We start from the raw sequence: 26,627 nt of genomic DNA, 5'->3' as shown, positions 1-26,627 counted from the left end.
TCTAAGAATAAAACCATCAATCTCAATGGGGGAGACTACATCATCTATCATATAGCTACAATCTACTAGAAACAATCTCTCGGTAATTTTTTCTCCTGCCTCTCTATCATAGTGTGGCACATGATGGCCAATATGATACCAAAGACACTTTTGTAAGATCAAGTACCTGCATAAATAAATAACTCAAAGAATGAATGTCATAGCTACAATGTTTTAAGTTAAGAAATTAAACTATGAAACTAAGTTTGTCATCTCATTGCCTCTCTAGTGAGTGGATGTCGATATGCCTTCTCATTACACACGAGGGTCCATGTACGTAAGAGCAAAAGTCCTGCCCTAGTTGCATCTGCAATAAAATCTCGAATACGCTCGTCCATGCACATGGTGAATAAAAACCCCTCATTGGCCAAAAACTCACGAGCAACGTCCATGCACACTGTCACTAGACCCCTGGAAAATGTGTTCCACTTGGGAACACTCATGTCCTCTACAAAAGTGAATGATGAATGTAAGCATACAACCATAGTTAGCTGTACGTACTAGTCCAACTAGAGTGCTTCGTTAGCTACATTGACACAATTTGACGACCATTTGATTTAAGAACATGAATGAACAGAAGTGAATTGAGAATGGGACTATATATATTAGTGAAACTGTTTGATGTTTATAATACAGATATTGATGTAGAATGAGTAAAAGAATTAATGAAATTTAAAAGCCAAGGACAAATTTAAACATGTTGTTCTCTAATCTGTTTAGCTTGTTGTCAATACCACACAAATGCAATTAATGAGGCAATCTAGTTGTTGTTTGAGAGAAACAATATATTATATCGGACATATGGTTAGTAGTTTTGCTTTCTCAGGAAAGAGAGAGAGAGAGAGAGAGAGAGAGAGAGAGAGAGAGAGAGAGAGAGAGAGAGTAAGAAAGAGAAAAAGAGAAAGTTTGTTACCGCTCATTAAAGCATGTTTCCATGGTTTTTAATTGGTATCCCCTCTAGTACGCTATGATCGCGACGCCCATTTTTTATCCGCATACCTCGAAAAAGAGCCATAAAAAGAGTTAGAATTGATAGAAATTGATGATACGGATCATTTGAAATATATTTACTTTAAGATGTTGTTTCCTTTTTATGTTTGGAAAAAAAAAAAGAAAACATGCAAGTCTCCTTGCATGGGGAAGTTTGCACAGTTCTTCCCAATTCTTATAATACGAGGGAACGTGCCATTCCTACGGAAGCATGCAATTTTCAGTGCATTCATTTCACAGCGTTCTCAGAAATCAAGAGTAAAATGTGGTAGTTCTTACTTACCGTACACTCATTTTTTGTAAATGTACAAGAGTTTTGTCGAGGCTTCTTTATACGTTGACTGCAATGAAACATCATAACATCATGAAGGTCTCATAAGTAGGATGCATGAAACATTTTTCTAACTTTGAATATTTTATAATTAAATAAAAATGAAAACAATTTGTGAGTATTTGCACCAATCCAAATACAATGGTATTTCACAACAAAGCTTTGGCATTTTCCATAACGATTGAAATATCAACAGAAAAACTCTAACTCTTTATCAGAGCTTGCTTGCAATCATGGAGTTGGATATATCTTGGAATTTAGGTTTTCTGGCTTTGAGTCCAGCACTACTCATTTGCAATAGCCATGGAGAAGTTGTGGGATACCGAGTAGGCATTTGGGATGCATGAGGTCCATCGTATAGGTGATTTCATCTCAAGTGATACCCTTGCTTTGTATTTTGAGGGCTTGCTAGCCCTGCAACATTTGTCATACATGTCGACTAAGGCAATGTCAAGTATAAAGATTTTTTTGACAGTTCTTGACTAACAGTATGACGTAAGTTCTTTTGCCTATCTTAGCGTCTTCCAAATTTCCACATGGCTTTGAAATGCAAGCATAGGTAATTGCATATATAGAGACTCGTTTCACATTAGCTGAAAAGTGTCTAGAGCTTCCTTGCCTCGCTCATGTACAGCACATCCTGCAATCAGTGCAATCTGAAAGAGCGACGCAAGTGAACGGTTGCGAGATGTATGTTTTGAGCTAGAGAACTCTTGATTACGCATATACCACATGCCTCCAAGATGCAAGCATATGTGATTGCATATAGAGAGATGTGCTCACTTCTCATCAGTTGAAAATAGTCTAGAGCTTCTTGGTCCCACCCCTGTTCGGTACATCTCGCTATCAATGCAATTTGAGAGAGGGATACATGTAAAGGATTGTGGGATGTATGTTTCGAGCTAGAGAGCTCTTGATTATGCATCTTCTTGTATTCCGAGCCATAGCCGGCTCTGCGACTTGAAGCTTGGTGTTCCTCCCTTGCTCATCCTACTAGGTGGATCGCGCTTGTGGGCCATTTTGATAGATGCACCCCGATCTCATCAGAACGAGAGCAGGTATTCTCTTTGTTTTCGATGACTACTCGATAAGCAACAATCAACGGTGTTCTCCTTTTATGTAAAGGGTTGAAGGAAATATGTTTTGAGCTTTTTGTGTTGAGCATATCCCGCGATCAATGTGTTCCAAGAGACCACATTCCAAACAGAAAGATGCTCAAGCATGTTCTGTGCTTTCTCAAGAGCCCCACATCTCGTATATGTGATTGTTTCTCCTACGTAGTGCCACATGCTCTCAAGATGCAAGCATAGGTGATTACATAAGGAGAAATATCCTTGCTTCTCATGTTGGAAACAGCCAGCCAGAGCTTCTTCGCTGTCGAACATATTTCGCAATCAATGCACTTGAGGAGACGACATTTCGGACATGAATGCAGTGCCACATGCATTCAAGACAAAATCATAGGTGATTGCATCTGGAGAGATGCCTTGGCTTTGCATCTGTTGAAAACAGACCAAGGCTTTTGCCCATGTAAGCATCTTCCAAATTTCAAGATACCTTCAAGATGGAAGCATAGGTGACTGCATCTAGAGAGATACATCGCATCTTCCAAACCGTGCCCTTGTCTCGCATATCCCCCAATTAATGCCTTCCACGAGGTGACATTCCGTACAAGAAGCTCTTCAAGCAACTTTTGTGCTTTTGAAGAACACCATATATTGCATACATGTTGTCCCACGCAATGCAAAGCACAATTCTTCAGCAGCCCTTGAGTAACGATATCATCGTGCATTTTGTTGCCCATGAGTGTTAGCGTCATCTGAATTTCCACGCGTCTTCAAGATGCAAGCGTAGGTGATTACATTAGGAAAAATTTCCTCACTTCGCATGTTGGAGGCAGCCAGCCAGAGCTTCTTGGCCTCATCGTTGTCGGGCATATCCTGCAGTCAATGCACTCGAAGAGACAACATTCTGACAGCCAACAGAGCTTCTTGGCCTTGTCCCTGTTATCAATGCACTTGAAGAGGCGACATTCCGGACATCAATGCAGCGCCACATGCCTTCAAAACGGAAGCATAGGTTGAAGGAGTATGAGCGGAAGTGCGACACGAGAGAGAGTGCGAGAAGAAGAGCACGACGATATGGTGAACTCGCTCTACTATAATGTGTAGAGCATAGTGAGTTCTTATTAGGTTTTTACAAAAGAATATGTGTACATACCTGGCAGCCCGCCCACTTACCTGGGCGACCACATTGGGCTTTATACCCCAACAACCTCCCACTAAAAGTCCAATGTGGTACTTTAAGTGTGAGAGAAGCTATTATACAAGCTAATATACAAGAGATGTAGAGAAGTGATGTACTACCCTACACCTAACTGCTTGCGAAAATGCGCAAAGCTCTCTGAGGGAAGTCATTTTGTAAGTAGATCAACAGGATTTTCTGTGGTGTGAACTTTGACAAGGTGAAGTTGCTTATCCTCGAGCATTTCCCTGATCAAATGATACTTCACATCCACATGCTTTGTCTTTGAGTGATAAACTGGATTGCGAGCCAATTGTATAGCACTTTGACTATCACAATATAACACAGGCATCTCTTCTTTGATTCCCAAATATGTTACTAGTCGATTAAGCCAAATTGATTCTTTGCATGCCTCTGATGCTGCAACATATTCAACCTCTGTAGTAGACTGAGTAACACAATCTTGTAATCTAGAACGCCATGATACTGCATTTCAGCCTGTTCTTCCTCAGACACAGGACAATCTTGTTTGCTAAGTTTCACATATGGTGGAAATGGAACACTCAGTGCCTTTCCCTTCTCCATATTGAAACGTTGCAAAACCTTGTCAATATACTCTGTTTGAGATAACCAAATCAACTTCTTTGATCTGTCTCTCTCAATGCGCATACCAAGTATATGACTTGCCTCACCCATGTCTTTCATGTCAAACGATTTTGCCATCTTTGAATTCAAAGCTGAAATTTCTTCCAAGTGCTTGCCAGCAATCAACATGTCATCCACATACAAAATAAGGATCAACCAGCTACCATCCTTAGCCTTCTTTGTATATAGACAGTGATCGAACTCACTACGTTTGTAGCCTTGAAAACGCATAAACTTGTGGAATTTATGGTACCATGCCCTCGGTGATTGTTTTAAGCCATAAAGACTCTTTAACAACTGGCATACCCAATCTTCCTTGCCTTTCTCAACAAACCCTTCTCGCTGCTGCATGTAAATTTCCACATCTAAATCACCATGCAAGAACGTTGTCTTGACATTCATTTGGTGCAACACCAAATCTAATATGGCAACCAATGCAAGAAAGCATCTCAATGTAGTCATCTTGACCACCGGAGAGAAGACTTCATCAAAGTCAATGCCTTGTTCTTGCTTAAAGCCCTTGGCAACAAGCCTTGCTTTGTACTTTGGCTGACTATCATGAGCGGTGATCTTATACCTGTAAACCCATTTACAAGGTAGAGCCTTTTTGCCCTGTGGTAATCTAACTAGCTTCCATGTCTTGTTTTTATGCAGAGTTGTCATCTCTGACTGCATGGCCAATTGCCAATTCCCGGAGTCCTTCATTTGCACTGCTTCCTTGTAACATGAAGGCTCATTGCAATCAGTCAACATGACATAGTTCATAGATGGAACAAACCTATCAGGAGGTCGCGTGACACGTCCAGATCTACACACAATAGGTGGCTCAGGCTCAGCCACAACCTGTGGGTCCACTCTATCCTGTCCTTGCTCCTCTTGAGCCCCGACATTTTGTCTTGCACGTGCAGGTCCATCTTCTTGGAAGACAACTCTTCTAATCTCCTCAACCCTCTCTGGTTTAGAATGATATTTGGATTCATTAAAGTGAACATCATTGCTGCGGACAACCTTTTTGGATTCGGGATCCCAAAGTCTGTACCCCATCTCACCATAATTACCATAGCCTAGAAAGATGCACTTTCTACTTTTTGGCTCAAGTTTGTTCCTAAATTCCTTTGGAACGTGAGTATATGCCTCACAGCCAAAGACTCTGAGATGCTTGTATGAGGGCATTTTGCCTGACCATACCATCTCTGGCACTGAATCCTTCTGCAAAACCTTGCTAGGAGATCTATTTACAAGATGCACACCTGTTGATACAGCTTCAGCCCAAAACCCATTTGGCAGCTGTGCATTAGACAACATACTTCTGACCTTCTCTTGTATGGTCCTATTCATCCTCTCAGCAACACCATTTTGAGGAGGATTGTAAGGAGCAGTAAGTTCACGTTTTATACCTTTTGACTCACAAAAGTCCTGAAAGGCCTTTGAAACATACTCTCCACCATAGTCAGTGCGTAAGCATTTAAGCTTCTTGCCACTCTGATTCTCCACAAGTGTCACAAATGTTTTGAAAACACTAAACGCTTCATCCTTGTGCTTGAGAAAGTAAACCCATACTTTCCTCGAGTAATCATCTATAAATGTCATAAAGTAAGAAGCTCCCCCTAGAGATAGGTTAGGCATAGGTCCACACAAATCACTATGAACAAGTGCCAACTGTGTATCTCTTCTACTGCCTCTATGCTTATGTGGCTGCTGTGTTTGCTTACCATACAGACAATGTTCACAGAATTCAAAATCATTAAATGAAAAGCCAGGCAAATAACCAGAACGAGAAAAGATTTCCATTCCCTTCTTGGACATATGTCCAAACCGGCTATGCCACAAAGAAACGTTCGGCTGCTCGTTACATTCATTACATTTTTAGAGACATTTGATACATAATGCATGTAAAGTCCTCTAGACTTTACTCCATGTGCTACTGTCATAGAACCCTTGGATATCTTCCACATGTTCTGTCCAAAAGTGGTGACGTAGCCAGCATCATCAAGTAAACCTGTGCTGATCAAGCTCTTTGTAATTGCGGGAACATGTCTCACATTCTTCAGCGTGAAAGAAGAGCCATTCTGAAACTTCAATTGAACATCTCCAACACCTAAGATCTCACATGTCTGCCCATTGCCTAGCCGAACATGATCTTTAGTGGTCACATAAGAGGTAAACCACTCCTTGTTTGGAGACACATGAAGTGATGTCCCTGAGTCTATAATCCAGTCACTCAGTGCATTTCCATCAGATGCTGTAAGAAGAGCTGAGTCCATTGTATTCTTCAAGAAGTAGATGTCTCCTGACACTAGGCTGTCATCGTCTGCAACAGTGTTTGTCACATTTATTTCTTGAATCTTCACTGAGGACTTGTTCTTCTCACCATGGTCTTCAGCTTTCTCTTTGCCTTTTTCTGCTTTCCATTCTCTGCATTCTCTTTTCATGTGACCCTTCTTGCCACAATGGTAGCATTCTATGTCACTCTTGCCTTTAGCACTGCGGGACTTGCTACGAGACTGATTCCTCTTTCCGCCTTTGTACTTTTCTTTGGTCCTTCCCTTGACAACTAAGGCTGTTCCTTTGCCTTTGTCCATTGTCTTTCTATTGGTTTCTTCAGTAAGCAGACTTCCTTCTACACCTGCTATGTTCAAACCATCTGGTGGTGCAGAATTACTCAAAGCTGTGCGAAAAGTGTCCCAACTTTCCGGCAATGTGATCAACAGGAACATAGCTCTAACAGGTTCATCAAACTTGACACCTTGAGCTGACAACTGACTATAGATTGTGTTGAATTCATTCAGATGATTGGACATAGGTGTCCCTTCTTTCATCTTCAAGTCAACAAGCTTCTTAAGCCAGTATACCTGTGAAGCTGCACTCTGCTTCTCATAAAGATCACTCAGCTTTAACCATGCTTGATAAGCCGACATCTCGTCTGCTACATTGAAGTAAACGCTTTTTGCCAAAGTCAGCATAATGGTAAAAAGTGCCAATTCATCCATTTCGCTCCATTCATCTTCGTCCATATCTTCTAGTTTTATCCCCTTGAGCTTTATAGGTTTTATCTGCTTCTTTTGTACCAACACGTGCCAAATCTGCTTCTTCCACAATGGGAAATTGGTTCCATCCAGCTTCTTGATATTGTAAAGAGCAGTGTCCTGTGATCCAGCCATAGCTACGCTTCACAGTAGTTTACTTTCCTGGGGAAACTTCGACAGAGTTTCCCCTGTAAACTGACCTCTGAACCAATATCAACCTGTCAAATGAACCAAGAAAGCTTCAGATTCTGCTGAAATTTTGGCAGAGTCTCCTTTGTAAAATGGCTCTGGTATACTAAAAACAGCTCAAAAAACAGCTCAAAAAACACTGTCTCTCTGACACTGTAAGCTGTGGGTAAACCTGTCCTGCACCTGTACTGTCTCTGACTGTCCTGTCACTGTCCTGTAAGCATAGACTGCGACAATGCCTCAACGGCAGTAAAGCAAAGATGCAATCCCAACTGTCTAACTCACAGTCAATACATCCTAGCTGCCTATCTAAGGGTGCTCGAGGGATCGCTCCAAGACTTGTATCACCGAAAGGATCTCAACATTCGAGAATCCCCCAGCTCAATAAAATCTCACTCGACCCTCAACAAAAGCTGCAGTAAATCTGACAGTACATAGACTTCCCACAAAGTCATACATCCACAAATTTCCCACTATATGCTGTAACCGCTGCGGCGGTTGTTTGCTGCGTGACTCACAGCCTGCAAACCCTCAACAGACATACATCATCTCTGACAATACATCCCATGTGGAAGTACTTGCAATGTCAGGATGAAATCTTGAATATCAAGCAGCAAACACAAGCTACCTGATGAACTAGTGGATGTCGCCTACAGTCTGTGTGTAGATGCGCCCGTGTCGTATGTGACACGCCTCCAAGAACTGTGAGCCGTCCTTCGATGTGGAGATAGCCACAAATCAACACTCTGGGAGTGTCGATATCCTCAGCACCTGCAATCGTAGGCCGAAAACCCCAAATTTGCAGAGTCGAATCTGCACCCGTCTTGACCACATAGTCGAAAATGGCCTGCGCAGAACTTTGTCGAAGCCGAACGATGACCGAGATGACCTCAGAATGAAATTCTGAGCACACCAAGCCCTACGAGTTTTCCCACAAGATTTGGGACCGTGTTTTTGCCTGTCGAATTTCACTCCAATTTGAGATGGTGACTCTAGCCTCTTGCAGTGCTGCCTCGAGCCTCAATCTGAGCTCTGATACCACTTGAAGGAGTACGAGCGGAAGTGCGACGTGAGAGAGAGTGCGAGAAGAAGAGCACGACGATATGGTGAACTCGCTCTACTGTAATGTGTAGAGCATAGTGAGTTCTTATTAGGTTTTTACAAAAGAATATGTGTACATACCTGGCGGCCCGCCCACTTACCTAGGCGACCACATTGGGCTTTATACCCCAACATAGGTAATTGCATCTCGAGAGATGCCCTGGCTTTGCATCTGTTGAAAACAGCACGAGGCTTTTGCCCATCTTAGCAACTTCCAAATTGCCAGATTCCTTCAAGAAGCAAGCATAGGTGATTGCATCTAAAGAGATGCACTCTCTTTAGCCCCTCAAGAACTCATTGTGCTTTGTGAAGATGGCTTTCCACAACCATGTCATTTGTACCTAGCAATCAATGTACTTGAGAAAAGTGCAATCAATAGAAAAAGCGCATCCAGGACTTTTTGGAGTGCCGTGAGGGCACCACATGGGCATGCATATTAGGCAAAACACCGTTGGGCATGATGATCTTCTCCAACAACCCGCAGCTAGCAATTTCATCATCATGAATTGTCAAACCCATGTGAAGGTCTTGCATAAGGTGACCAACTTCCAAGGTGCAAGCATGGGTGAATCCATCTGGAAGAAGACGCTTCCTTTGAAAAGCTCTCGATGCACATGAGAGTCGTTTTTGCTGGCAAGCAGAAAGGCATGGATCGCGGCTACACATCAGCTGAAAATAGTGTAGCTCCCTCTCCCCACTGATGTTAAGCACATCCCACAATCATTGCGTTTGAAGAGGTGGAATTCCGTACAAGAAGCTCCTCAAGCACTTTCTGTGCGTTCTGAAGAGCACCATATTTGGCGTATACATCTTCTGAGGCAAAGTCAAGCACAACTTCTTTCCTGTATTGCTCATTGGCCTTGCTCTTGTTGCACACATCCCACAATGAGTGCATTCCCAAGATTCAACATTCCGCATAGAAAGCTGAAAACTGCCTAGAGCTTTCTGGCCCTGCTCCTGCGATGCATATCCCACGACCAATGCATTGAACGAGACGCCATTCCCATTGTTGAATGCATTCGACAATGAAGAACATGGTCATGAACAACATGCCCATGTCGTATTGCATCTTAGAAAAATAATTCAAAGCTTCCTCACCTACCCTTGCTTCGCATATCTGGATATAAAAGCACTCCAAGGGACTTTGTACGGAGACAGGCCCTCGCTTCGCATCTGTTGAAAATAGACTAGATCTTTCTCCTGTGGGGCGAATCCTGCAATCAATGCATTCCAAGAGTCCACACTTTGGATAGCCTCGCTTTGCATCTGTTCAAAAAAGCCGAGGGCTTTTTCCCATCTCTGCATCTTCCAAAATGCGACATGCCTTCAAGATGCAAGCTTAGGTAATTGCAGCTAGAGAGACGTGCTCATTTCATATACAAAGAAGTGCTCGCTTCGCATCAGCTGAAAATACTCTAGAGCTTGCTTGCTTCGCCGATGGTCAGCGCAACCCACAACCAATGCATTCCAAGAGTCAACATTCCTGTTAGGAAGCTGAAAACGGCCTGAGCTTTCGCATCAATTGAAACTATTCTAGAGCTCGCTCGCTTCCCTCATGTTCTGCACATCTCCCAACCAGTGCCTTCCAAGAGTCAACACTCCGGATAGGAAGCTGAAAACAGCACAAGGCTTTCTCGCCCTACTCTTGCGGTGTATATCCCATGACCAGCGTATTCCAAGCGACGCCATTCCCATCAGTCAATGCACCATATTTGGCGTATACCTCTTCCAAGGCAAAGTCAAGCACAACTTCTTTCCTGTATTGCTCATTGGCCTTGCTCTTGTTGCACACATCTCACAATGAGTGCATTCCCAAGATTCAACATGAGAAAGTAGACTAGATCTTTCTCCTGTGCGGCGATCCTGCAATCAATGCATTCCAAGAGTCCACACTTTGGATAGCCTCGCTTTGCATGTGTTCAAAAAAGCCGAGGGGTTTTGCCCATCTCTGCATCTTCCAAAATGCAACATGCCTTCAAGATGCAAGCTTAGGTGATTGCAGCTAGAGAGACGTGCTCATTTCATATACAAAGAAGTGCTCCCTTCGCATCAGCTGAAAATACTCTAGAGCTTGCTTGCTTCGCTGATGGTTAGCGCATCCCACAACCAGTGCATTCCAAGAGTCAACATTCCTGTTAGGAAGCTGAAAACGGCCTGAACCTTTCGCATCAATTGAAGATATTCTAGAGCTCGCTCGCTTCCCTCATGTTCTGCACATCTCGCAACCAGTGCCTTCCAAGAGTCAACACTCCGGATAGGAAGCTGAAAACAGCACAAGGCTTTCTCTCCCTACTCTTGCGGTGTATATCCCAGGACCAGTGTATTCCAAGCGACGCCATTCCCATCAGTCAATGCACCATATTTGGCGTATACATCTTTCGAGGCAAAGTCAAGCACAACTTCTTTCCTGTATTGCTCATTGGCCTTGCTCTTGTTGAACACATCCCACAATGAGTGCATTCCCAAGATTCAACATAAGAAAATAGACTAGATCTTTCTCCTGTGGGGCGAATCCTGCAATCAATGCATTCCAAGAGTCCACACTTTGGATAGCCTCGCTTTGCATCTGTTCAAAATATCCGAGGGCTTTTGCCCATCTCTGCATCTTCCAAAATGCGACATGCCTTCAACACGCAAGCTTAGGTGATTGCAGCTAGAGAGACGTGCTCATTTCATATACAAAGGAGTGCTCGCATGGCATCAGCTGAAAATAATCTAGAGCTTGCTTGCTTCGCCGATGGTCAGCGCATCCCACAACCAGCGCATTCCAAGAGTCAACATTCCTATGAGCAAGCTGAAAACGGCTTGAGCTTTCACAACAATTGAAAATATTCTAGAGCTCGCTCGCGTCCCTCATGTTATTCACATCTCGCAACCAATGCCTTCCAAGAGTCAACGCTCCAGATAGGAAGCTGAAAACAGCACAAGGCTTCTCACCCTACTCTTGCGGTGTATATCCCATGACCAGTGTATTCCAAGCGAGGCCATTTCCATCAGTCAATGCACCATATTTGGCGTATACATCTTCCGAGGCAAAGCCAAGCACAACTTCTTTGCTGTATTGCTCATTGGCCTTGCTCTTGTTGCACAAATCCCACAATGAGTGCATTCCCAAGATTCAACATAAGAAATTAGACTAGATCTTTCTCATGTGGGGCGAATCCTGCAATCAATGCATTCCAAGAGTCCACACTTTGGATAGCCTCGCTTTGCATGTGTTCAAAAAAGCCGAGGGCTTTTGCCCATCTCTGCATCTTCCAAAATGCCACATGCCTTCAAGATGCAAGCTTAGGTGATTGCAGCTAGAGAGACGTGCTCATTTCATATACAAAGAAGTGCTCCCTTCGCATCAGCTGAAAATACTCTAGAGCTTGCTTGCTTTGCTGATGGTTAGTGCATCCCACAACCAGTGCATTCCAAGAGTCAACATTCCTGTTAGGAAGCTGAAAACGGCCTGAACATTTCGCATCAATTGAAAATATTCTAGAGCTCGCTCGCTTCCCTCATGTTCTGCACATCTCGCAACCAGTGCCTTCCAAGAGTCAATACTCCGGATAGGAAGCTGAAAACACCACAAGGATTTCTCCCCCTACTCTTGCGGTCTATATCCCATGACCAGTGTATTCCAAGCGACGCCATTCCCATCAGTCAATGCACCATATTTGGCGTATACATCTTCCGAGGCAAAGTCAAGCACAACTTCTTTCCTGTATTGTTCATTGGCCTTGCTCTTGTTGCACACATCCCACAATGAGTGCATTCCCAAGATTCAACATAAGGAAATAGACTAGATCTTTCTCCTGTGGGGCGAATCCTGCAATCAATGCATTCCAAGAGTCCACACTTTGGATAGCCTCGCTTTGCATCTGTTCAAAAAAGTCGAGGGCTTTTGCCCATCTCTGCATCTTCCAAAATGCAACATGCCTTCAACATGCAAGCTTAGGTGATTGCAGCTAGAGAGACGTGGTCGTTTCATATACAATGAAGTGCTCGCTTCGCATCAGCTAAAAATACTCTAGAGCTTGCTTGCTTCGCCGATGGTCAGCACATCCCACAACCAGCGCATTCATGGAGTCAACATTCCTATGAGCAAGCTGAAAACGGCCTGAGCTTTCGCAACAATTGAAAATATTCTAGAGCTCGCTCGCGTCCCTCATGTTCTGCACATCTCGCAACCAATGCCTTCCAAGAGTCAACGCTCCAGATAGGAAGCTGAAAACAGCACAAGGCTTCTCGCGCTACTCTTGCGGTGTATATCCCATGACCAGTGTATTCCAAGCGACGCCATTCCCATCAGTCAATGCACCATATTTGGCGTATACATCTTCCGAGGCAAAGTCAAGCACAACTTCTTTCCTATATTGCTCATTGGCCTTGCTCTTGTTGCACAAATCCCAGAATGAGTGCATTCCGAGGATTCAACATAAGAAAATAGACTAGATCTTTCTCCTGTGGGGCGAATCCTGCAATCAATGCATTCCAAGAGTCCACACTTTGGATAGCCTCGCTTTGCATCTGTTCAAAAAAGCCGAGGGCTTTTTCCCATCTCTGCATCTTCCAAAATGCAACATGCCTTCAAGATGCAAGCTTAGGTGATTGCAGCTAGAGAGACGTGCTCATTTCATATACAAAGAAGTGCTCCCTTCGCATCAGCTGAAAATACTCTAGAGCTTGCTTGCTTCGCTGATGGTTAGCGCATCCCACAACCAGTGCATTCCAAGAGTCAACATTCCTGTTAGGAAGCTGAAAACGGCCTGAACCTTTCGCATCAATTGAAGATATTCTAGAGCTCGCTCGCTTCCCTCATGTTCTGCACATCTCGCAACCAGTGCCTTCCAAGAGTCAACACTCCGGATAGGAAGCTGAAAACAGCACAAGGCTTTCTCTCCCTACTCTTGCGGTGTATATCCCAGGACCAGTGTATTCCAAGAGACGCCATTCCCATCAGTCAATGCACCATATTTGGCGTATACATCTTTCGAGGCAAAGTCAAGCACAACTTCTTTCCTGTATTGCTCATTGGCCTTGCTCTTGTTGAACACATCCCACAATGAGTGCATTCCCAAGATTCAACATAAGAAAATAGACTAGATCTTTCTCCTGTGGGGCGAATCCTGCAATCAATGCATTCCAAGAGTCCACACTTTGGATAGCCTCGCTTTGCATCTGTTCAAAATATCCGAGGGCTTTTGCCCATCTCTGCATCTTCCAAAATGCGACATGCCTTCAACACGCAAGCTTAGGTGATTGCAGCTAGAGAGACGTGCTCATTTCATATACAAAGGAGTGCTCGCATGGCATCAGCTGAAAATAATCTAGAGCTTGCTTGCTTCGCCGATGGTCAGCGCATCCCACAACCAGCGCATTCCAAGAGTCAACATTCCTATGAGCAAGCTGAAAACGGCTTGAGCTTTCACAACAATTGAAAATATTCTAGAGCTCGCTCGCGTCCCTCATGTTCTTCACATCTCGCAACCAATGCCTTCCAAGAGTCAACGCTCCAGATAGGAAGCTGAAAACAGCACAAGGCTTCTCACCCTACTCTTGCGGTGTATATCCCATGACCAGTGTATTCCAAGCGAGGCCATTTCCATCAGTCAATGCACCATATTTGGCGTATACATCTTCCGAGGCAAAGCCAAGCACAACTTCTTTGCTGTATTGCTCATTGGCCTTGCTCTTGTTGCACAAATCCCACAATGAGTGCATTCCCAAGATTCAACATAAGAAATTAGACTAGATCTTTCTCATGTGGGGCGAATCCTGCAATCAATGCATTCCAAGAGTCCACACTTTGGATAGCCTCGCTTTGCATGTGTTCAAAAAAGCCGAGGGCTTTTGCCCATCTCTGCATCTTCCAAAATGCCACATGCCTTCAAGATGCAAGCTTAGGTGATTGCAGCTAGAGAGACGTGCTCATTTCATATACAAAGAAGTGCTCCCTTCGCATCAGCTGAAAATACTCTAGAGCTTGCTTGCTTTGCTGATGGTTAGTGCATCCCACAACCAGTGCATTCCAAGAGTCAACATTCCTGTTAGGAAGCTGAAAACGGCCTGAACATTTCGCATCAATTGAAAATATTCTAGAGCTCGCTCGCTTCCCTCATGTTCTGCACATCTCGCAACCAGTGCCTTCCAAGAGTCAATACTCCGGATAGGAAGCTGAAAACACCACAAGGATTTCTCCCCCTACTCTTGCGGTCTATATCCCATGACCAGTGTATTCCAAGCGACGCCATTCCCATCAGTCAATGCACCATATTTGGCGTATACATCTTCCGAGGCAAAGTCAAGCACAACTTCTTTCCTGTATTGTTCATTGGCCTTGCTCTTGTTGCACACATCCCACAATGAGTGCATTCCCAAGATTCAACATAAGGAAATAGACTAGATCTTTCTCCTGTGGGGCGAATCCTGCAATCAATGCATTCCAAGAGTCCACACTTTGGATAGCCTCGCTTTGCATCTGTTCAAAAAAGTCGAGGGCTTTTGCCCATCTCTGCATCTTCCAAAATGCAACATGCCTTCAACATGCAAGCTTAGGTGATTGCAGCTAGAGAGACGTGGTCGTTTCATATACAATGAAGTGCTCGCTTCGCATCAGCTAAAAATACTCTAGAGCTTGCTTGCTTCGCCGATGGTCAGCACATCCCACAACCAGCGCATTCATGGAGTCAACATTCCTATGAGCAAGCTGAAAACGGCCTGAGCTTTCGCAACAATTGAAAATATTCTAGAGCTCGCTCGCGTCCCTCATGTTCTGCACATCTCGCAACCAATGCCTTCCAAGAGTCAACGCTCCAGATAGGAAGCTGAAAACAGCACAAGGCTTCTCGCGCTACTCTTGCGGTGTATATCCCATGACCAGTGTATTCCAAGCGACGCCATTCCCATCAGTCAATGCACCATATTTGGCGTATACATCTTCCGAGGCAAAGTCAAGCACAACTTCTTTTCTATATTGCTCATTGGCCTTGCTCTTGTTGCACAAATCCCAGAATGAGTGCATTCCCAGGATTCAACATAAGAAAATAGACTAGATCTTTCTCCTGTGGGGCGAATCCTACAATCAATGCATTCCAAGAGTCCACACTTTGGATAGCCTCGCTTTGCATCTGTTCAAAAAAGCCGAGGGCTTTTGCCTATCTCTGCATCTTCCAAAATGCGACATGCCTTCAACATGCAAGCTTAGGTGATTGCAGCTAGAGAGACGTGCTCCTTTCATATACAAAGGAGTGCTCGCTTCGCATCAGCTTAAAATACTCTAGAGCATGCTTGCTTCGCCGATGGTCAGCGCCTCCCACAACCAGCAATTCCAAGAGTCAACATTCCTGTTAGGAAGCTGAAAATGGCCTCAGCTTTCGCATCATTTGAAAATATTCTAGAGCTCGCTCACTTCCATCATGTTCTGCACATCTCGCAACCAGTGCCTTCCAAGAGTCAATACTCCGGATAGGAAGCTGAAAACACCACAAGGATTTCTCCCCCTACTCTTGCGGTCTATATCCCATGACCAATGTATTCCAAGAGACGCCATTCCCATCAGTCAATGCACCATATTTGGCGTATACATCTTTCGAGGCAAAGTCAAGCACAACTTTCCTGTATTGCACATTGGCCTTGCTCTTGTTGCACACATCCCACAATGAGTGCATTCCCAAGATTCAACATAAGAAAATAGACTATATCTTTCTCCTGTGGGGCGAATCCTGCAATCAATGCATTCCAAGAGTCCACAGTTTGGATAGCCTTGCTTTGCATCTGTTCAAAATATCCGAGGGCTTTTGCCCATCTCTGCTTCTTCCAAAATGCAACATGCCTTCAACATGCAAGCTTAGGTGATTGCAGCTAGAGAGACGTGCTCATTTCATATACAACGAAGTGCTCGCTTCGCATCAGCTGAAAATACTCTAGAGCTTGCTTGCTTTGCCGATGGTTAGCGCATCCCACAACCAGTGCATTCCAAGAGTCAACATTCCTATTAGGAAGCTGAAAACGGCCTGAAGCTTTCGCATCAATTGAAAATATTCTAGAGCTCGCTCGGTTCCCTCATGTTCTGCACATCTCGCAACCCGTGCCTTCCAAGAGTCAACACTCCGAATAGGAAGCTAAAAACAGCACAAGGCTTTCTCGCCCTACTTAGGTGATTGCAGCTAGAGAGACGTGCTCGTTTAGGTGATTGCAGCTAGGTTCAGGCCTTCAACATGCAAGCTTAGGTGATTGCAGCTAGAGAGACGTGCTCGTTTCATATACAAAGTAGTGCTCGCTTTGCATCAGCTGAAAATACTCTAGAGCTTGCTTGCTTCGCCGATGGTTAGCGCATCGCACAACCAGCGCATTCTAAGAGTCAACATTCCTATTAGCAAGCTGAAAACGGCCTGAGATTTCGCATCAATTGAAAATATTCTAGAGCTCGCTCGCTTTTATCATGTTCTGCACATCTCGCAACCAATGCCTTACAAGAGTCAACGCTCCAGATAGGAAGCTGTAAACAGCACAAGGCTTTCTCCCCCTAATCTTGCGGAGTATATCCCATGACCAGTGTTTTCCAAGAGACGACATTCCCATTAGTCAATGCACCATATTTGGCGTATAAATCTTCCGAGGCAAAGTCAAGCACAACTTCTTTGCTGTATTGCTCATTGGCCTTGCTCTTGTTGCACACATCTCACATCAACATAAGAAAATAGACTAGATCTTTCTCCTGTGGGGCGAATCCTGCAATCAATGCATTCCAAGAGTCCACACTTTGGATAGCCTCGCTTTGCATCTGTTCAAAAAAGCCGAGGGCTTTTGCCCATCTCTGCATCTTTCAAAATGCGACATGCCAAGCTTAGGTGATTGCAGCTAGAGAGACGTGCTCATTTCATATACAAAGAAGTGCTCGCTTCACATAAGCTGAAAATACTCTAGAGCTTGCTTGCTTCGCCGATGGTTAGCGCATCCCACAACCAGCGCATTCCAAGAGTCAACATTCGTGTTAGGAAGTTGAAAACGGCATAAACCTTTTGCATCAATTGAAAATATTCTATAGCTCGCTCGCTTCCATCATGTTCTGTACATCTCGCAACCAGTGCCTTCCAAGAGTCAACAGTCCGGATAGGAAGCTGAAAACAGCACAAGGCTTTCTCGCCCTACTCTTGCGGTGTATATCCCATTACCAATGTATTCCAAGCGATGCCATTCCCATCAGTCAATGCACCATATTTGGCATATATATCTTCCGAGCCAAAGGCAAGCACAACTTCTTTCCTGTATTGTTCATTGGCCTTGCTCTTGTTGCACACATCCCACAATGAGTGCATTCCCAAGATTCAACATAAAGAAATAGACTAGATCTTTCTCCTGTGGGGCGAATCCTGCAATCAATGCATTCCAAGAGTCCACACTTTGGATAGCCTCGCTTTGCATCTGTTCAAAAAAGCCGAGGGCTTTTGCCCATTTCTACATCTTCCAAAATGCAACATGCCTTCAACATGCAAGCTTAGGTGATTGAAGCTAGAGAGACGTGCTCGTTTCATATACAAAGAAGTGTGTGCTTTGCATCAGCTGAAAATACTCTAGAGCTTGCTTGCTTCGTTGATCGCCAGCGCATCCCACAACCAGCGCATTCCAAGAGTCAACATTCCTATGAGCAAGCTGAAAACGGCCTGAGCTTTCGCATCAATTGAAAATATTCTAGAGCTCGCTCGCTTCCCTCATGTTCTGCACATCTCGCAACCAATGCCTTCCAAGAGTCAACGCTCGAGATAGGAAGCTGAAAACAGCACAAGGCTTCTCGCGCTACTCTTGCGGTGTATATCCCATGACCAGTGTATTCCAAGCGACGCCATTCCCATCAGTCAATGCACCATATTTGGCGTATACATCTTCCGAGGCAAAGTCAAGCACAACTTCTTTCCTGTATTGCTCATTGGCCTTGCTGTTGTTGCACAAATCCCAGAATGAGTGCATTCCCAAGATTCAACATAAGAAAACAGACTAGATCTTTCTCCTGTGGGGCGAATCCTGCAATCAATGCATTCCAAGAGTCCACACTTTGGATAGCCTCGCTTTGCATCTGTTCAAAAAAGCCGAGGGCTTTTGCCCATCTCTGCATCTTCGAAAATGCAACACGCCTTCAACATGCAAGCTTAGGTGATTGCAGCTAGAGAGACGTGCTCGTTTCATATACAAAGAAGTGCTTGCTTTGCATCAGCTGAAAATACTCTAGAGCTTGCTAGCTTAGCCGATGGTCAGCGCATCGCACAACCAGCGCATTCTTAGAGTCAACATTCCTATTAGCAAGCTGAAAACGGCCTGAGATTTCGCATGAATTGAAAATATTCTAGAGCTCGTTCGCTTTTATCATGTTCTGCACATCTCGCAACCAATGCCTTACAAGAGTCAACGCTCCAGATAGGAAGCTGAAAACAGCACAAGGCTTTCTCCCCCTACTCTTGCGGTGTATATCCCATGACCAGTGTATTCCAAGAGACGCCATTCCCATCAGTCAATGCACAATATTTGGCGTATAAATCTTCCTAGGCAAAGTCAAGCATAACTTCTTTCCTGTATTGCTCATTGGCCTTGCTCTTGTTGCACACATCCCACAATGAGTGCATTCCCAAGATTCAACATAAGAAAATAGACTAGATCTTTCTCCTGTGGGGCGAATCCTGCAATCAATGCATTCCAAGAGTTCACACTTTGGATAGCCTCGCTTTGCATCTGTTTAAAAAAGCCGAGGGATTTTGCCCATCTCTGCATCTTCCAAAATGCGACATGCCTTCAAGATGCAAGCTTAGGTGATTGCAGCTAGAGAGACGTGCTCATTTCATATACAAAGAAGTGCTCGCTTCGCATAAGCTCAAAATACTCTAGAGCTTGCTTGCTTCGCTGATGGTTAGCGCATCCCACAATCAGTGCATTCCAAGAGTCAACATTCCTGTTATGAAGCTGAAAACGGCCTGAACCTTTCGCATCAATTGAAAATATTCTAGAGCTCGCTCGCTTCCCTCACGTTCTGCACATCTCGCAACCAGTGCCTTTCAATAGTCAACACTCCGGATAGGAAGCTGAAAACAGCACAAGGCTTTCTTGCCCTACCCTTGCGTTGTATATCCCATGACCAGTGTATTCCAAGCGACGCCATTCCCATAAGTCAATGCACCATATTTGGCGTATACATCTTCCGAGGCAAAGTCAAGCACAACTTCTTTCCTGTATTGTTCATTGGCCTTGCTCTTGTTGCACACATCCCACAATGAGTGCATTCCCAAGATTCAACATAAGGAAATAGACTAGATCTTTCTCCTGTGGGGCGAATCCTGCAATCAATGCATTCCAAGAGTCCACACTTTGGATAGCCTCGCTTTGCATCTGTTCAAAATATCCGAGGGCTTTTGCCCATCTCTGCATCTTCCAAAAGGCCACATGCCTTCAACATGCAAGATTAGGTGATTGCAGCTAGAGAGACGTGCTCGTTTCATATACAAAGAAGTGCTCGCTTCGCATCAGTTGAAAATACTCTAGAGCTTGCTTGCTTCGCCGATGGTCAGCGCATCCCACAACCAGCGCATTCCAAGAGTCAACATTCCTATTAGCAAGCTGAAAACGGCCTGAGCTTTCGCATCAATTTAAAATATTCTAGAGCTCGCTCGCTTCCCTCATGTTCTGCACATCTCACAACCAATGCCTTCCAAGAGTCAACACTCTGGATAGGAAGCTAAAAACAGCACAAGGCTTTCTCGCCCTACTCTTGCGGTGTATATCCCATGACCAGTGTATTCCAAGCAACGCCATTCGCATCAGTCAATGCACCATATTTGGCGTATACATCTTCCGAGGCAAAGTCAAGCACAACTTCTTTCCTGTATTGCTCATTGGCCTTGCTCTTGTTGCACAAATCCTACAATGAGTGCATTCCCAAGATTCAACATAAGAAAATAGACTAGATCTTTCTCCTGTGGGGCCAATCTTGCAATCAATGCATTCCAAGAGTCCACACTTTGGATAGCCTCGCTTTGCATCTGTTCAAAAAAGCCGAGGGCTTTTGCCTATCTCTGCATCTTCCAAAATGCAACATGCCTTCAACATGCAAGCTTACGTGATTGCAGCTAGAGAGACGTGCTCATTTCATATACAAAGGAGTGCTCGCTTCGCATCAGTTGAAAATACTCTAGAGCTTGCTTGCTTCGCCGATGGTCAGCGCCTCCCACAACCAGCGCATTCCAAGAGTCAACATTCCTGTTAGGAAGCTGAAAACAGCCTGAGCTTTCGCATCATTTGAAAATATTCTAGAGCTCGCTTGCTTCCCTAATGTTTTGCACATCTCGCAACCAGACCCTTCCAAGAGTCAATACTCCGGATAGGAAGCTGAAAACACCACAAGGATTTCTCCCCCTACTCTTGCGGTCTATATCCCATGACCAGTGTATTCCAAGAGACGCCATTCCCATCAGTCAATGCACCATATTTGGCGTATACATCTTTCGAGGCAAAGTCAAGCACAACTTTCCTGTATTGCTCATTGGCTTGCTCTTGTTGCACACATCCCACAATGAGTGCATTCCCAAGATTCTACATAAGAAAATAGACTAGATCTTTCTCCTGTGGGGCGAATCCTGCAATCAATGCATTCCAAGAGTCCACACTTTGGATAGCCTCGCTTTGCATCTGTTCAAAAAAGTCGAGGGCTTTTGCCCATCTTTGCTTCTTCCAAAATGCAACATGCCTTCAACATGCAAGCTTAGGTGATTGCAGCTAGAGAGACGTGCTCATTTCATATACAACGAAGTGATCGCTTCGCATGAGCTGAAAATACTCTAGAGCTTGCTTGCTTCGCCGATGGTTAGCGCATCCCACAACCAATGCATTGCAAGAGTCAACATTCCTGTTAGGAAGCTGAAAACGGCCTTAACCTTTCGCATCAATTGAAAATATTCTATAGCTCGCTCGCTTCCCTCATGTTCTACACATCTCGCAACCAGTGCCTTCCAAGAGTCAACAGTCCAGATAGGAAGCTAAAAACAACACAAGGCTTTCTCGCCCTACTCTTGCGGTGTATATCCCATTCCCAGTGTATTCCAAGCGACGCCATTCCCATCAGTCAATGCACCATATTTGGCATATATATCTTCCAAGGCAAAGTCAAGCACAACTTCTTTCCTGTATTGCTCATTGGCCTTGCTCTTGTTGCACACATCCCACAATGAGTGCATTCCCAAGATTCAACATAAGAAAACAGACTAGATCTTTCTCCTGTGGGGCGAATCCTGCAATCAATGCATTCTAAGAGTCCACACTTTGGATAGCCTCGCTTTGCATCTGCTCAAAAAAGCTGAGGGCTTTTTCCCATCTCTGCATCTTCCAAAATGCGACATGCCTTCAACATGCAAGCTTAGGTGATTGCAGCTAGAGAGATGTGCTCATTTCATATACAAAGGAGTGCTCGCTTCGAATCAGCTGAAAATACTCTAGAGCTTGCTTGCTTTGCCGATGGTCAGCGCCTCCCACAACCAGCACATTCCAAGAGTCAACATTCCTGTTAGGAAGCTGAAAACGGCCTGAGCTTTCGTATCATTTGAAAATATTCTAGAGCTCGCTTGCTTCCCTAATGTTCTGCACATCTCGCAACCAATGCCTTCCAAGAGTCAATACTCCGGATAGGAAGCTGAAAACACCACAAGGATTTCTCCCCCTACTCTTGCGGTCTATATCCCATGACCAGTGTATTCCAGGAGACGCCATTCCCATCAGTCAATGCACCATATTTGGCGTATACATCTTTCGAGGCAAAGTCAAGGACAACTTTCCTGTATTGCTCATTGGCCTTGCTCTTGTTGCACACATCCCACAATGAGTGCATTCCCAAGATTCTACATAAGAAAATAGACTATATCTTTCTCCTGTGGGGCGAATCCTGCAATCAATGTATTCCAAGAGTCCACAGTTTGGATAGCCTCGCTTTGCATCTGTTCAAAATATCCGAGGGCTTTTGCCCATCTCTGCTTGTTCCAAAATGCAACATGCCTTCAACATGCAAGCTTAGGTGATTGCAGCTAGAGAGACGTGCTCATTTCATATACAACGAAGTGCTCGCTTCGCATCAGCTGAAAATACTCTAGAGCTTGCTTGCTTCGCCGATGGTTAGCGCATCCCACAACCAGTGCATTCCAAGAGTCAACATTCCTGTTAGGAAGCTGAAAACGGCCTGAAGCTTTCGCATCAATTGAAAGTATTCTAGAGCTCGCTCGCTTCCCTCATGTTCTGCACATCTCGCAAGCCGTGCCTTCCAAGAGTCAACACTCTAGATAGGAAGCTGAAAACAGCACAAGGCTTTCTCGCCCTACTTAGGTGATTAGGTGATTGCAGCTAGAGAGACGTGCTCGTTTAGGTGATTGCAGCTAGGTTCAGGCCTTCAACATGCAAGCTTAGGTGATTGCAGCTAGAGAGACGTGGTCGTTTCATATACAAAGAAGTGCTCACTTTGCATCAGCTGAAAATACTCTAGAGCTTGCTTGCTTCGCCGATGGTCAGCGCATCGCACAACCAGCGCATTCTAAGAGTCAACATTCCTATGAGCAAGCTGAAAACGGCCTGAGATTTCGCATCAATTGAAAATATTCTAGAGCTCGCTCGCTTTTATCATGTTCTGCACATCTCGCAACCAATGCCTTACAAGAGTCAACGCTCCAGATAGGAAGCTGTAAACAGCACAAGGCTTTCTCCCCCTAATCTTGCGGAGTATATCCCATGACCAGTGTTTTCCAAGAGACGCCATTCCCATTAGTCAATGCACCATATTTGGCGTATAAATCTTCCGAGGCAAAGTCAAGCACAACTTCTTTGCTGTATTGCTCATTGGCCTTGCTCTTGTTGCACACATCTCACATCAACATAAGAAAATAGACTAGATCTTTCTCCTGTGGGGCGAATCCTGCAATCAATGCATTCCAAGAGTCCACACTTTGGATAGCCTCGCTTTGCATCTGTTCAAAAAAGCCGAGGGCTTTTGCCCATCTCTGCATCTTTCAAAATGCGACATGCCTTCAACATGCAAGCTTAGGTGATTGCAGTTAGAGAGACGTGCTCATTTCATATACAAAGAAGTGCTCGCTTCGCATAAGCTGAAAATACTCTAGAGCTTACTTGCTTCGCCGATGGTTAGCGCATCCCACAACCAGTGCATTCCAAGAGTCAACATTCCTGTTAGGAAGCTAAAAACGGCCTGAACCTTTTGCATCAATTGAAAATATTCTATAGCTCGCTCGCTTCCCTCATGTTCTACACATCTCTCAACCAGTGCCTTCCAAGAGTCAACAGTCCGGATAGGAAGCTGAAAACAGCACAAGGCTTTCTCGCCCTACTCTTGCGGTGTATATCCCATTACCAGTGTATTCCAAGCGACGCCATTCCCATCAGTCAATGCACCATATTTGACATATATATCTTCCAAGGCAAAGTCAAGCACAACTTCTTTCCTGTATTGTTCATTGGCCTTGCTCTTGTTGCACACATCCCACAATGAGTGCATTCCCAAGATTCAACATAAGAAAACAGACTAGATCTTTCTCCTGTGGGGCGAATCCTGCAATCAATGCATTCCAAGAGTCCACACTTTGGATAGCCTCGCTTTGCATGTGTTCAAAAAAGCAGAGGGCTTTTGCCCATCTCTGCATCTTCCAAAATGCAACATGCCTTCAACATGCAAGCTTAGGTGATTGCAGCTAGAGAGACGTGCTCGTTTCATATACAAAGAAGTGTGTGCTTTGCATCAGCTGAAAATACTCTAGAGCTTGCTTGCTTCGTTGATCGCCAGCGCATCCCATAACCAGCGCATTCCAAGAGTCAACATTCCTATTAGCAAGCTTAAAACGGCCTGAGCTTTCGCATCAATTGAAAATATTCTAGAGCTCGCTCGCTTCCCTCATGTTCTGCACATCTTGCAACCAATGCCTTCCAAGAGTCAACGCTCCAGATAGGAAGCTGAAAACAGCACAAGGTTTCTCGCGCTACTCTTGCGGTGTATATCCCATGACCAGTGTATTCCAAGCGACGCCATTCCCATCAGTCAATGCACCATATTTGGTGTATACATCTTCCGAGGCAAAGTCAAGCACAACTTCCTTCCTGTAGTGCTCATTGGCCTTGCTCTTGTTGCACAAATCCCAGAATGAGTGCATTCCCAAGATTCAACATAAGAAAATAGACTAGATCTTGCTCCTGTGGGGCGAATCCTGCAATCAATGCATTCCAAGAGTCCACACTTTGGACAGCCTCGCTTTGCATCTGTTCAAAAAAGCCGAGGGCTTTTGCCCATCTCTGCATCTTCCAAAATGCGACATGCCTTCAAAATGCAAGCTTAGGTGATTGAAGCTAGAGAGACATGCTCATTTCATATACAAAGGAGTGCTCGCTTCGCATCAGCTGAAAATACTCTAGAGCTTGCTTGCTTCGCCGATCGCCAGCGCCTCCCACAACCAGCGCATTCCAAGAGGCAACATTCCTGTTAGGAAGCTGAAAACGGCCTGAGCTTTCGCATCATTTGAAAATATTCTAGAGCTCGCTCGCTTCCCTCATGTTCTGCACATCTCGCAACTAGTGCCTTCCAAGGAAGCTGAAAACAGCACAAGGCTATCTCGCCCTACTCTTGTGGTGTATATCCCATGACCAGTGTATTTCAAGCGACACCATTTTCCCATCAGTCTTTTCAGTCTGTTCTTTTCTATTGGCACGTGGGTGCCCATCTTGTGACAGCGAGGGAGGCTTTTGCCCATCTTAGCATCCTCCAAATTGCCACATGCCTTCAAGATGCAAGCAGAGGTGATTGCATCTACAGAGATGCGCTTGCAGAACACCATGGAGAAATCATCACTTTTTTGAAAAACAACACATTTGACAAGAATATCGACCAAGATTGTGCCAAGCATGACATGTTTTTTAATTAGACTCTAGCCAACAATAATAGGCTGATTCTATGTGCTCATATCAACCTGTTGTGTAGAGCAACATGTCTTCAAGATGCATGTGTAGGTGATTGCATCCAGAGAGGGGTCCTCGCTTCGCATCTACCGAAAACAGACTAGAGCTTTTCCTTGTTGGGGGAATCTTGCAATCAGTGCATTCCAAGAGTCCACACTCCGGTTAGCCTTGCTTTGCATGTGTTCAAAACAGCCCAGGGATTTTGCCCATCTTTGCATCTTCAAAATTTCAACATGCCTTCAAGATGCAAGCATAGGTGATTGCATCTGGAGAGACGTGCTCGTTTCATATACAAAGATGTGCTCATTTTGCATCAACTGAAAATACTCCATAGCTTGCTAGCTTCCCTGATGTTCGATGCATGCCACAAACACTGCATTCCAAGAGTCAATACTCTTGATAGGAAGCTGAAAACAGCCTAAAGCTTTCGCATCAGCTGCAAATTCTAGTGCTTGCTCGCTTCCCTGATATTCGACAAAAGAAGGCCGATTCGAATATGCCGATGAGGCAAACAGTGACATTGTCGACCTTCTACTGCTGGAATGAATAGGGAGGAGCTTGGCCTACAATCTCTATGCTACTGAAGAATGCTCTCTCTCTTTCTCTCTCTCTCTCTCTCTCTCTCTCTCTCTCTCTCTCTCTCTCTCTCTCTCTCTCTCTCTCTCTCTCAAACACTGGCCAGAGACAAACCTGCAGACAAAGCTCCGAGCTGCTTCTGGAACTTGCGAACTGCTTGTGGAGAAGATCGAATTGCTGCTGAGAGCCTTCTCTCTCACTCTCAAACCAGTGGCCTAAGAAAAACCTGCAGACAAAGCTCCGAGCTGCTTCTAGAAACCTGCGAACTGCTCATGGAGAAGACCGAATTGCTGCTTAGAGTTGGGAGTTGGCAGATTTTGACGGCGTAGTTCTTTTTAGAGCTTTCAATCGCAGTGGTTTTTTTAATAAAAGAGCATCCACGTGGGTTACTGAGAGGCCACGGATCTAAAATTGCTTCTTATGCTAACGAAGTAAAGAAAAGTTACTTGCCCAATGGGATTGGTCCTAGACCATCCACAAGCAAAGTTGTAGGAAAATCTGCAAAGATAAGCCTAGCAACC

The 26,627-nt window shown here is 44.6% G+C and overlaps 1 long non-coding RNA gene across 1 annotated transcript; it reads right to left on the bottom strand.

The window, feature by feature from the left end:
- Positions 1–26,412, bottom strand: LOC147428389 (uncharacterized). The gene is made up of 3 exons (XR_015186082.1): positions 26,221–26,412; positions 953–1,370; positions 1–487 (listed from the first exon to the last, which is right to left on the bottom strand). It is a non-coding gene; the product is annotated as an uncharacterized LOC147428389 (long non-coding RNA).
- Positions 26,413–26,627: the final 215 nt, after the last annotated feature.

Source organism: Adiantum capillus-veneris, chromosome 23 (assembly GCF_014529385.1).
Source record: "Adiantum capillus-veneris isolate H3 chromosome 23, ASM1452938v2, whole genome shotgun sequence".
Taxonomy (NCBI): Eukaryota; Viridiplantae; Streptophyta; class Polypodiopsida; order Polypodiales; family Pteridaceae; genus Adiantum; species Adiantum capillus-veneris.
Note: the sequence above shows the minus strand (reverse complement) of the source record. Positions and strands in the feature narration are given on the sequence as shown.